Source organism: Orycteropus afer, unplaced genomic scaffold (genome assembly GCF_000298275.1).
Source record: "Orycteropus afer afer isolate SDZICR_OR568_19922 unplaced genomic scaffold, OryAfe1.0 scaffold00474, whole genome shotgun sequence".
In the NCBI taxonomy this organism is placed as follows: Eukaryota; Metazoa; Chordata; class Mammalia; order Tubulidentata; family Orycteropodidae; genus Orycteropus; species Orycteropus afer.
In genome coordinates this window covers 2,086,051-2,097,101 of record NW_006922061.1, presented here as the reverse complement: position 1 = coordinate 2,097,101, position 11,051 = coordinate 2,086,051, and positions in this window count along the sequence as shown.

Genomic DNA, 11,051 nt, shown 5'->3' with positions numbered 1-11,051 from the left:
AACAGAAGTTATTATTAAGTCTTCCTCCAATCTTGATGCCCCATTCTTCTTCATATAGTCTAGCTTTTCAGATTATTTGCTTAGTATACATATTGAAGAAGTATGGTGAAAGGATACAACCTTGACACACACCTTTCCTTAAATCATGCAGTACCCCACTGCTCTGTTTTATAAACTGTTTCTTGGTCTAAGTACAGGTTTTTCATTAATGTAATTACTGGTTCTGGAATTCCCATTCTTCAGAATGCTACCCATAATTTATTATTATCCACACACTCAAATGCTTTTGTACAGTCAAAAGCTATGGTAAATATTGTTCTGGTGTTCTCTGCTTTCAGCCAAGATCCATCTGGCATCAGCAGTGATATCCATCATTTCATGACTTCTTCTGAATGTGGCTTGAATTTCTGGCAGTTACTTGTCAACATACTGCTGTAACTATTTCTAAATTATTTTCAGCAAAATGTTACTTGCATGTGATATTAATTGATATTCTTCAATAATTTCCTCAGTCTGTTTGATCCTCTTTCTTTGGAGTGGGCACAAATATGGATTTATTCCTGTCAGTTGGCCAGGTAACTGTCTTCAAATTTCTTGGCATACATGATTGAGTGCTTCCAGCATTGCATAAATTTATTAAAACACCTGAATTGCTTTTATGTCAATTTCTGGCACCACGGTTTTCACTGATGTTTACAGTGCAGCTTGTACTTCTTCCTTCAATACCATAGATTCTTGATCTTAGGCTACATCCTGAAATGGTTGATCATTAAGCAATTCCTTTTGGTTCAGTGACTCAGTGGATTACTTCCAACTTCTTTTGATGCTTCCTGCATTTCTCAATATTTTGCACATCGATTCCTTTAACTCAAGGCTTAAATGTTTTTTTCAGTTCTTTCAATTTGAGAAATATTGAGTGTATTTTTCCCTTTTAGTTTTCTAACTGCAGACTAGTTAATCTCATTTATATAAAGTCAACCAATTGTGACATTTAATCCTGTCTACAAATTATCTTCACAGCAACACTGAAACTAGTGCTTGATTGAATGATTAGCAATTATAGCCTAGTTAATCTGACACATTAGAAAGATCATTACACATTGAAAGCTATCTTTACAAGTGGGACAGTCCCCTGACAAAATAAATGCTAAGAAAATTATAGAGTCACTCTACCAAAAAGAACTTGTTGATGTACAACTATTTCAGGAGGTAGCATATGATCAAGAAACAATGGAAGAACTCCAAGCTGCTCTTAAGGAACTGGAAAAAAAAACAAGGCTCCAAGAATTGATGGAATATCCACTGAAATGTTTCAACAAATGGGCGCAGTGTTTGAGATGCTTACTCTTTTATGCCAAAAAAATTTGGAAGACAACTCTCTGCAAACTAAATGAAAGAGATTGATATCTGTGCCCATTCCTAAGAAAAAGGATTGAAGAGAATGTGGAAATGATCAAACAATATCAATAATATTGCATGCAACTAAAGTTTTGCTGAAAGTAATTCAAAACGGGTTGCAGCAGTACATCAACAGGTAACTACCAGAAATTCAAGCTCAATTCAGAAGAAAACATATAATGAGGGATATCATTGTTGACATCATTGGATCTTGACTGAAAGAAATGAATACTAGAAAGTCATAGTCTTTTTATGCAAAGACATTAAATACATTTGGATAGCATTGTGAAAAATAGGAATTCTAGAACACTTCATTGTGTTCATGTGGAACCTATACATAGACCAAGAGGCTGCCGTGCAGTCAGAATGATCTGTGGAAGTGAGAATGGCCAGACTTTTTCTGACCTACTTTGGTCATGTTGTCAGAAGAGACCATTCTCACAGATGGATATCATGCTTGGTGTGGTATTAGGGTTATGTGTCAGTTTGGTTGGTTTAGAGTGGATGGACGGTTAGATGCATTTATTCCCCATAAGGAGGCTGGTGATCAACTCCATGGTGGAATCTACTTTGAATAGTTGAGTAGCTGGCTTTAGGATGTGGTTTTCTTCCATTATATAAGAATAAGCCATGAGAAAGGTCTTGGCACAACAGGACCTTGCATTTGGCCAAGTCTTCATCTTAGTGCCCATGTTGTCTGTCAATTTTGAGACTTTCTGGACTTGAACTAGTGGCCTGCTTGATAATTTCGGGACTATGCCATTTTACTTGTTGACCTTGGGTTTGTCAGCTTCAGCAGCCAGCAGGCCTCTGAGTAATTGGAAGCCTCCAGCTTCAGTGGGCCTGAAGTAAGAGGCAAATATGACAGCCAAAGTTGATGGGCTTTCACCCTGGCACTTTGAACTCAGACTTCTAGTCTCTTAAACTGAGAGAGAAAAAATTCTTGTTTATTCATGTCACCCGTCAGTAGTAATTTCTGTGAGAAAAGCAGGACGTAACCAAAACACCACCCAAAGTGAACTATACATTCAATATAACCCTGATTCAGATTCCATCAACATTCTTTAAGGACATGGAAAAAAAAAAAAATCACTAATTTTATATGGAAAGGAAAGAGACCTCGGAAAAACAAAGCACTACTGAAGAAGATGAAAGTGGGAAGTCTCACACTCCCAAAGCTCAAAACCAACTATAGAGCCACAGTAGTCAAAACTGCCTGGTATTGGTACAATGACGGACATATAGACCAGGGAAACAGAACTGAGAACCCAGAATTAGATCAATCCACCTATGGTGAACCGATCTTTGACAAAGTGCTGAAATCCATTAAACAGGGAAATGACGGTCTCTTTATCAAATGGTTTTGGCAAAACTAGATATCCATTTTCAGGAGATGAAACAAAATTCATACTTCACACCATACACAAAAACTAACTCCAGATGTATCAAATACTTAAATGTGAAACTGAAAACTATAAAGTTCATCAAAGGAAAAACAGGAGCAAACTTAGGCATCCTAATTGATGGCATAAATTGACTATCAAGATAACCCAAAATGTGCAAACAGCTGAAGATGACCTAGATGATTGACACCTTTTAAAAATTAAATTCTTGGATACATCAAAAGACTTCAAAAAGAGTGAAAAAAGGACCTACAGATTGGAAGAAAAAAATGGCAATGACATATCTGACAAGTCTTATTTCTAAAATTTATAGAAAACACCAACACCTCAACATTGAAAAGACAAACAATACAATTACAAAAAAATAAAAATAAATGGGCAGAAGAGATAGAGAACCTTGAGCAAAGAAGATATTTAGTCAGCCAACAAACACATGAAATGTTTTCTATCATTAGTCATCAGAGAGCTGCAACTCAAAATAGTCATGAAATACCATCTCACTCCATCACTAATAGTAAAGATCAATAAGGCAGAAAATAAAAATGCTGATAAAGATGTGGAGAGATTGAGACTCTCAGACATCACTAGTGGGACTGTAAAATGGCATAACCACTGTGGAAATCAGTATGGCAATTTCTTAAAAAGTTGAAAATAGAAATACCAATATACTATCTACAAGAGGCACAGCTTAGACACAAAGACAAAAACTGACTAAGAATCAAAGGTTGGGGATGGGAAGATGGTTTGTTAGCTGTAGCCCACATATTACTTCCCTCTAGCATCTTAATACCTAAAAACCTAGGGACAGTAGTTTGAAGCAGGGCTTCTGGCACACTGAACAGCTCATTAAGTCAGAGAAGGCCAAACTCAGAGGGGTAGGAATAGAAAGGAGGGAGAGGCAATGTAAACAGCTGGAAAGAATAAATATGAACAAACTTTCCCTGTGAAGCACTGACCAGCCAGAGCACTGGCAGGTTGGAGGTCTCCCTGAGGCAATGGAGAGAACACAGTGGAGGACCTGCGGCCATTGCACAGATCTACCATCAGCACCCACTTTTATCAGTAAATTTGGGACCACTGGAAGGGCAGCATATATGAGAAGTGGAGCAGGAACCCCTCTGGTTAGGGTGTCACTGAATTGGGAGAAGACAGGGAACCATACCAAAATGAGTGGGCCCTGTGATGAACTAACAGAGCTGGTCAGGGCAGCAATTCCAGGACAGTTTTTTGGCATGAGGCACCTGGAGTACAGAGCTTTTGTGGCTGTCTGAACTGGATGGAAAGTGGCAGCCCCCTAACCATTTGGGTTTTTGCTGAACTTGAGCTGCAAGCCTGTGAATAACAGCATAACATCATCATTAGCAGCCTACTCAAAGCGCTAGAAATGGCTACTGGTGCCTTGGAGCTTTTCTTTCTCTTTTTTTCTCCTTTTTCTGCCTCTCCCATGCCTTATCCAGTATAAAAAACACATTAAGCCACCACAATACCTGCCAGCTCTAATCCTAAACTCCTTTCATGATGAAAAGAAACCTGCATCCACATTCCACACAGTGATTCCATCATCTCAAACAAAACTGCAGAGCAACCCAGCACACCTGAATTATTAACATAAATAAATAAAATACATCGGTTAAGCCTTTGCAAAAATATTCAATCATAAAATCAAGACAAAACAAAGCAATACATGCCTAACAGTTAAAGAACAACTTCAAAATGTCCAGGAAACAACAGGCAACTTCAGATCAAACAAAAAAAAAAACAGGATAAGACTATAGAAATAAAATTCCAAATAAAAGTTTCATTAAACATGGAGGAAGAGGAGGCATTAGAATTATCTGAGAAGGGACTTAGAACATATGTTTATAGAACTCTTCAAGAGCTTCATGGAACCTCAAACAGAACAAAGGAGAACACAGACAGTACCCTAGAAGAACTCAGGAAAACCATTCAAGAACAAAATAACAAGAGTAATACAAAATCAGAACTCACACCAAAACAGCAGTTAGAAATCCAGAAGATGAATACCAAAATTACAGAATTACACAACACAGTGGAAGTACAAAAGAATCAGCTAGAACTGGCTGAGGAATGTATTTCCCAAGTAGAAGATAAATCCCTGAACACCAGCCTGTATGAAGAAAAATTAGAACAAAGATTTAAGAGAAATGAAGAGAACCTAGAATTATGTGGGATGATATGAAAAGAAACAACATGCACCTCATTGGAATTCCAGAACAAGAAGAGGAGAAAAAAAACACTGAGAAATATATAGAAGACTTACTAACAGAAACATTCTCCCATATCATGAAGAAAGAAAAGATATTTGTCCAAGAAGTTCAAAGAACACCATACAGGATAGATCCAAAGAGAAAAAGATGAAGGCATGTCATAATAAAACTCTCCAAAACCAAATACAAAGAAAGAATCTTGCAAGCTGCCTGGGACAAAAGAAATATCACTTATAATTGTCAAACTGTCAGGCTGAGTTCTGATACTCAGAAGAAACTGTGCAGGCAAGAAGGCAAAGGGACAGCATCTATAAAACACTGAAGGAAAAGAACTTCCAACCAACAATCCTATACCCAGATGAACTGTCCACTAAATATGAGTGGAGTGTGAAATCAAGACATCCTCAGACAAACAGAAATTAAAGTATTTTGTGAAAAACAGACCAACCTTACAAGAAATGTTTAAGGAAATCATTCCAATAGAGAACCCACACCAGACAAGTACAAAATCATGACACGTAACATCAACACTAAATCCAAATCCGAAAAAGATGCTCTAAATAAGACCTTAAAACATTTTATACTGAAAAACAAGAAAGTCAATCTCCACATAACAACAGCAAATAGGGGAAATAAAAGTTCTATGTATAAAACTTCCAAATGGAGAGGAAAACAGGACAATGTCCTCATAGAAGAGACTGTTCCAAGAATATAGACACAAGAATTCACTCCAAGGTAACCACAGAGAACATTAACAATCTCCCTAAGCAAACCCAGAAAGAAAGAAAACATATGGGTTTAATATGCACGAAACAAACAATAAAGAAGAAAAGAGAGGAAACAAACACTTGACAACAAAAGGAACACAGCACAGAAAAGCATATGGACCAAGGAAACTCCAACAATACAAAAAAAAAAAAAAAATTGAATGACAGCAATCAATTCATATTTACCACTAATTACACTCATTGTGAATGGACTAAATGCACCAATCAAGAGAAAGACAGTGGCAGACTGGATAAGAAAAGAAGACCCATCAATATGTTGTCTAAAAGAGACTCACCTTGGACTCAACAATAAAAACAAATTAAAAGTTAAGGGATAGAAAAAAATATAACAAGCCAATGGTAAACAAAAAAAGCAGGAGTGGCAATATTAATTTCTGATAAAATAGACTTCAAAGTGAAAAACAACACAAGAGACAAACAAGGTCACTATAATGCTAAAAGGGTAAATTGACCAAGAAGATATTATGATAATAAATATCTATGCCCCCAATGAAAGTGCTCCAAAATACATGAAGCAAATACAGATTGAACTGAGAGGGAAAATAGACAACTCTACAGTAGAAGTAGGAGACTTAAGCATACCACTTTCAAGGAGGGAGATCAACTAGAAAAAAAATCAACAAAGATAGCAGAAGAACTCAAAAACACAATCAACCCACTTGACCTAATAGACATATACAGAACACTCCATCCTACAAAAGCACAATTCACTTTCTTTCCAGTACACATGGATCATTGTGCAGAATAGATCACCTGTTAGAACATGGAAAAAGCCTCGATAAATTAAAAAGCATAGAAATACTACAAAGTATCTTCTCAGACCACAATGCTGTAAAATTAGAAATTAATAAGAAGAAGATGAAGGGAAAAGACATTAAGCATGTGAAGTTAAACAATACAGTGCTCAAAAACTACTGGGTAATAGAAGAAATAAAATGTGCAATTAAAAAACAATTCCTAGAACCAAACAAGAATGAAGATACATCTTACCAAAATGTAAGAGACACAACAAAAGCAGTACTCAGAGCTCAGTTTATAGTGATAAATTCATGCACCAAAAAAGAGGAAAGAAACAAAATCAACACTCTAACTCAACAACTCTGACAATTAGAAAAAGAACAACAAAGAATCTTACAAGGAGTTCCGGCAAGATAGTGGACTAGGTAGAAAGACTGCACAGACCCTCTTCAACAAAAAAAAAGGGAACCAATTAACACAGACACAGAAGATAATACTAGACCCCTGAGCATTGAAGGGAAGGATATAGAAGTGGACTAAACCCGAACTAGCAGAAGAATTTGCGTAAAAATACCAAAAAAGGAGGCAGATGGAGCTGTGGTCTGGCAGCGATCCTGAGCAATCCTGACGGCACAGACAGCTTGGAGATGCCCGAGTGCTGGTAGGACTTAAGAATTAACCTAAAAGTCAGCCATGCTAGCCAGGGACTGCACGGAGGACTGCTCCAGTTGCTGGGCAATAAATGTAGAAGGTGAAGAGAAAGGCAGGCTGAGCTGTGGATTTTGCCTGTCCAGAGGGCACCGCCATTTTGAAGGTCTAAAAGTGGCTATTTTGGATATTTAAAGAGACAGTGCTCTTGCAGATTCCTGGGGCTTAAGAACAAGTTCTTTCCAGCCACCCCAAGGACCCTCCGGACCTGCAAGACTGAAAAGGTACGACATTCCTCTTGTTATTCTTATACCCCACACCCGCTTGGTGAAAGGAGTTGTGGCCATCTCCCACTCCCACCTACCTTCTGGGCCCACAGGAACTCCATCACAGTCTGTGTGCTCAGACGGAGCCTGGGTGCCCTGCCCTGTCCTCCACGGATTTTTCTTTTTTCTCTCTCTTTTTTTATTTTTATATTTTTCTTTTTCACTTTCTTTTTTCTGGTGATTAGTTTGCTTGTATTTGTCTGTTTTAAAACAACTATTATTGATAAGATTTTTGTCCTTTTTACTATTATTCTTAATCTTCCCTTCCCAGGTCCTAGTTTTCAGCATTTTTTCTTTTCCCTGTTCCTGGTTGAATTTTTTTTTTTTTTTAATCAATTTTTTTTCCCTTTTTTCTCATGGTTAACCCCGTTTCTTGTTTTTCTTTTTGCATTTTCCCATTTTTTTTCCTTCATTATTCTCCTTCTCTGCTTTTTTTCTCTTAATGCCTTATCCCCAGATATTGCAGGTTTTCTTCTTTTTTCTTCTTCTTCTTCCCTTTTTTCTTTTTTTGGTTACTGTTCCTGTGTGATTACATGGTGTGTTTTTTGTCCCTGTGCTTTAAGTTTTTTGAAGGTTATTCAATTGTAATTTGTGTCTAATTGAGTGGGAGACAAAACAGTCCCCATAAGACACAACTACACCCACACCTCCTGAAACTTCACTTACTGAGCGAGAGCCACCTCCTTCTCCACCAACTGGCCAATAATAAAAAACCACCAAGAAGAGCTGGAATCATACTTGACAGCTCTTCACAAAGAGTTAACAGAGATCTAAATACAACAACATCACAATATCTCAGACAGAAAAGACCATCACAGTCCACACAAAGAAGTAAGATAAAGTGGCAGAACAGGGGAGCAGGGTACAGACCCAGAACACATCCCTGAAAAAGAAGAAGCATTGGAACTCCCTGAGAAGGAATTCAAAAGACTTATAATTGGGTATCCTCAATGGATTGAGAAACAGATAAAGGAAAACACTAACAAAATTAAGGACACTACAGACAAAACTTTAGTATAACTTTGGAAGAAAATAACAGAACAAAATGACAAAATAAATGAAAAAATAGAAATGATTCAAAATCTACAGATAGAAATCCAAAAGATTAATACTAAATTTTAAAAAATAGATAACACATTGAAATGGCAAATGGATCGATCCAATGGAAGATAGAATTAATGAGATTGAAGACAAATACTTGAATACTTGAATACATCTTCAGAGAGGGATCAATCAGAAACAAGATCAAAACAAAATGAAGAAAGCCTAAAATTCATGTAGGATACCATCAAAAAGAATAACATACATGTCATTGGAATTCCAGAACAGGAAGAGAAACATAAAACCACGGAGAAAATTGTCCAAGATTTGTTAGAAGAGAACTTCACTGATATGATAAAAGATGAGAATATATCTATTCAGGAAGTCCAACAAACCCTAAACAGGATAGACCCCAAAAGAAAATCACTAAAGTATATCATCATCAAACTAATCAAAACCAAAGACAAAGAAAGAATCCTGAAACCAGCATGGGAAAAATGTAAAGTTATTTACGAAGGACAACCAATAAGAATAAGCTCTGATTTTTCAACAGAAACCATGCAAGCAAGATGACAATGGGATGGTGTACATAAAACCTTGAAAGAGAAAAATTTCCAACTAAGAATTATACACCTGGCAAAATTATCCCTGAAATATGATGGTGAAATTAGGAGGTTTCCAGATAAGCAGAAATTAAGAGAATTTGTTAAAACTAGACCAACCTTATAAGCTAACAAAATTTTAAACAGGGAACCAGACATGTAAATTGGCAAATGAGGACTACTACAGACCAAAGAGGGAAAAATAACATAGTTACAAGACTTCTAAATGGTAAGGAAGTTAAGAGAGTTACAACATAAAATGGACTGTTCTAAATTCAAAAGAAAATTATAAATCATAGGGTAATCTCAAAGAAAAAATATAAACCTTCATATCACGATAAAAAAGTGGACAAAAACAAATATTTAGTAAATAATGAAACAATAGCAACAAAGGAAATGATAACACAATTCATAAGCATAATGAGCTCAGCATAGAAAATTATATGGAAGAAACCAGGAACAACATGAAAAAACACATAGCAAAATGACAGCAACCAATTCATATTTGTCAATAATTACACTAAATGTAAATGGATTCAATGTACCACTCAAAAGACAGAGAGTTGCAGACTGGATAAGAAAACATAACCCATCAATATGCTGTCTACAAGAGACATACATTAGAAACAAAAATAAAAATTGATGAAAAATCAAAGGTGGGAAAAAGATCTATCAAACAAATGGCAACCAAAAAAGAGCAAAAGTGGCGATATTAATTTCTGATCAAATTGACTTGAAGACAAAAACCACCATATGAGACAAGGAAGGAAATTATATAATGATTAAAGGATCAACTGAACAAGGAAATATAACCATTAAAAATATCTATCGACCCAATGAAACAGCCCCAAAATTCATAAATCAAACTTTAAAAGCATTGAAAAGGCAAATAGATGACTCCACAGTCATACTCATAGTGAGAGATTTTAATACACCCCTTTCAATGAAAGATAGAACAACTGGAAAGAAATTTAACAAAGATGCAGAAGAGGTAAACAATGCAATCCATCAACTTGACCTTACAGACATCTACAGAACACTTCACCCAAGAGCAGCACAATATACATTCTTTTCCAGTGCACATGGAATATTCTCCATAATAGACCATATGCTAGGCTGTAAAGCAAGCCTTAATACATTTAAAAACATTGAAATACTGCAAATATCTTCTCAGATTACAGTGATATCAAATTAGAAATCAACAAAAGGAAGATCAACAGAAAAAGAATAAAAACATGGAATTTGAACAAAACTCTCCTTAACAAAGACTAGGTAAGAGAATTAATAAAAAGTGAAATTCAGAATTCCTTGAATCAAACGAGAATGAAAACACAGCATACCAAAATCTTTGGGACACAGCAAAAGCAGGGATTGTAGGCCAATTTATAGCAATAAATGCACATATCAAAAAAGAGGAAAGAGCCAAAAATCAACATTTTAAACCAACATATCCAACAATTTGAAAAAGAACAGGAAGAAAAGCTTACAGTCACCAAAAGAAAGGAAATAAAAAAGATTCAAGCAGATATCAATGAAACAGAAAGTAGAAAGACAATAGAAAAAGTCAACAAGACCAGAAGTTTGTTTTTTTGAAAAGAATAGTAAAATTGACAAACCACTGGCAAAATTAACAAAGGAAAAGAGGGAGATAATACAAATAACACAAATAAGAAATGAAATGGGCATCATCACAACAGAACCAACTGAAATAAAAAGGATAATATCAGGATATTATGAAGAACTGTACTCCAACAAATTTGAAAATCTTGAAAAAATGGACAGATTTCTAGAAACACACCACTTACCTAAACTAACACAGACTGATGTGAAAAAGTTGAACAGATCCAAAACAAAAGAAGAAATTGAACAGGTCATCAAA